The sequence below is a fragment of the Saccopteryx leptura genome, chromosome 8 (genome assembly GCF_036850995.1).
Source record: "Saccopteryx leptura isolate mSacLep1 chromosome 8, mSacLep1_pri_phased_curated, whole genome shotgun sequence".
Classification (NCBI taxonomy): domain Eukaryota; kingdom Metazoa; phylum Chordata; class Mammalia; order Chiroptera; family Emballonuridae; genus Saccopteryx; species Saccopteryx leptura.
In genome coordinates this window covers 62,660,693-62,663,478 of record NC_089510.1, presented here as the reverse complement: position 1 = coordinate 62,663,478, position 2,786 = coordinate 62,660,693, and positions in this window count along the sequence as shown.

Sequence of the window (2,786 nt, the reverse complement as noted above, 5' to 3'; positions counted from 1 at the left end):
ATTGCTTGAGTTGATAAATGAGGATAAAAATAATTACAATGCAGAGTAAAAGATGCAAAAATAGAAGAGAAGCCGGGGTGTGGGAAAGAGAATTACATAATTCCACCGGGCCATGGTGGGAGAAGTTTACTCCTAGAGACCAGGACTCAGAGCTTTGAAGAATAAATAAGGTTTTAAATATATCTATTTCACTCAAAATGCTGGTTTAGTTTTAATTAAAATATTCAAAAGGAATAAATCAACTGTCATATTTGATGATCACAAAATTCCAAAATTTCCCTATATATCTACATGACCCTGAGAGCCCCAGAAAAAGCTCAATGCTTCCCCAGGATTAGCTTTGTGTAGTAGTGACTCAGAGACTCTCAGATTTCTTAGTATCTTGCTGTTGGGAACTAATTTTCTAATTTATATAATCCTTTGCAGGATTATATTTATTTTATTTAATTTAGCAATTCTAAATTTATTTTTACTGTTTTGAATGTGGTGCCTTTGATTATAAATACTAGAAATTTTTCCTAGGATTGGTTTAACGAATAAAGACATACATTGATTCACTTATACCTGGACATAGAGGTGTTTCCGTAGCGTAGTGGTTATCATGTTCATCTAACACTTATACCTGGACATGTGAAGGTAAAGCAGAACCCAGTGAGATATGATGAATGATTTCATTGTGTAAGCAAGGATGTAGATGCATAGATTCCTACTATCTCTCTCTCTCTCTCTCTCTCTTTTTTTTTTTTTTTTTTTTTTGTATTTTTCTGAAGCTGGAAATGGGAGAGACAGTCAGACTCCCGCATGCGTCCAACCGGGATCCACCCGGCATGCCCACCAGGGGGCGATGCTCTGCCCCTCCGGGGTGTCGCTCTGTCGCGACCAGAGCCACTCTAGCGCCTGGGGCAGAGGCCAAGGAGCCATCCCCAGCGCCCTGGCCATCTTTGCTCCAATGGAGCCTCGCTGGGGGAGGGGAAGAGAGAAACAGAGAGGAAGGAGAGGGGGAGGGGTGGAGAAGCAAATGGGTGCTTCTCTTGTGTGCCCTGGCCGGGAATCGAACCCGGGACTTCTGCCCGCCAGGCTGACGCTCTACCACTGAGCCAACCGGCCAGGGCCAGATTCCTACTATCTCTTGCCTTTGCTCTCTAAGTCTTGGCTTCAATCTAAGATGCAGTCCTTACTCATTAATATTATAGCTATGGAAGTTCCCAGCATTGCCTTCAATCATGTTAGCATCCAAAGGAAATAAGTCTTCTGCCTCTTTCTTATTAGGTGAATAATTTGAAATTATTATGCCTTCTTTACTGGGTTTTTTTTTTCCCATTATAATATGTTTCTCTTTATCTCTAGTAATGCTGTCTCTAAAGTAAGGCCTCTTTTGCCTGATATTGATATAGCCACATCAGCTTTCTTATGTTTAGTGTTGTATAACGTATTTTACTCTATTATTTTCAACCTGCCTGTACTCTACATTTAAAATGTGTTTGTTGGCCCTGGCTGGTTGGCTCAGAGGTAGAGCGTCGGCCTAGCGTGCGGAGGACCCGGGTTCGATTCCCGGCCAGGGCACACAGGAGAAGCGCCCATTTGCTTCTCCACCCCTCCGCCGCGCTTTCCTCTCTGTCTCTCTCTTCCCCTCCCGCAGCCAAGGCTCCATTGGAGCAAAGATGGCCCGGGCGCTGGGGATGGCTCCTTGGCCTCTGCCCCAGGCGCTAGAGTGGCTCTGGTCGCGTCAGAGCGACCCCCCGGAGGGGCAGAGCATCGCCCCATGGTGGGCGTGCCGGGTGGATCCCGGTCGGGCACATGCGGGAGTCTGTCTTACTGTCTCTCCCTGTTTCCAGCTTCAGAAAAATGAAAAAAAAAAAAAATAAAATAAAATGTGTTTGTTGTAAAAAGCATATAGTAGGGCCTTTTTGAAAGCCAGTTTGACAATCTTTGCCTTTTATTTGAAATGTTTAGTTCATTTTCATTTAATGTAATTATTGATATATTTTTTCCATTTATCCCATTTATTCTTTGTTCCTCTAGTCTCTGTTTTCTGCCTTTTTTTGAGTGAGCAGTAAGTAACATTTTTAGCATTTCTTTTTATACCTTGAATTTACTTTTTACCCAAACAATTTTGTTATATTTTAGTTGTTGTTCTAGAGATTACAGTTAGTATCTTTAGGTATTCATAGTTTATTTTTAAATAATATTATGTGATATTACTTTATGGAATCCTAATATAATTCCACCACCCCCCAACACACTCTCTTTATACTCCAGTTGTCATATATTTTACTTCCTCATACTTTATATGGCACAATATACTGTTATTTTATATAGTTAATATTTTTATTTATTTATTAGTGAGATATTGAGGGAGAGAGAGAGAGAGAGGGACAGACAAGTACAGACAGACAGGAAGGGAGAGAAATGAGGAGCATCAACTCATAGTTCTGGAGCCTTAGTTGTTCATTAATTGCTTTCTCATATGTGCCTTGACTGGGGGACTCCAGCTGAGCCAGTGACCCCTTGCTCAAGCCAGTGACCTTTGGGCTCAAGCTAGCGACCATGGGATATGTTTATAATCCCACTCTCAAGCCGGCAACCCTGCATTCAAGCTGGTGCATTCAAGCCTAACTCAAGCTGGTGGCCTCAGGGTTTCAAACCTGGGTCCTCAGCATCCCACGCTAACACTCTATCCACTGCAGCACCTCCTGGTTAAGCTAATTAATTTTGTTTTAAATTTAAAACTACATATAAAAATAATATACTCATAAAAGAGTCTTTTTATATTTACTCAGATATTT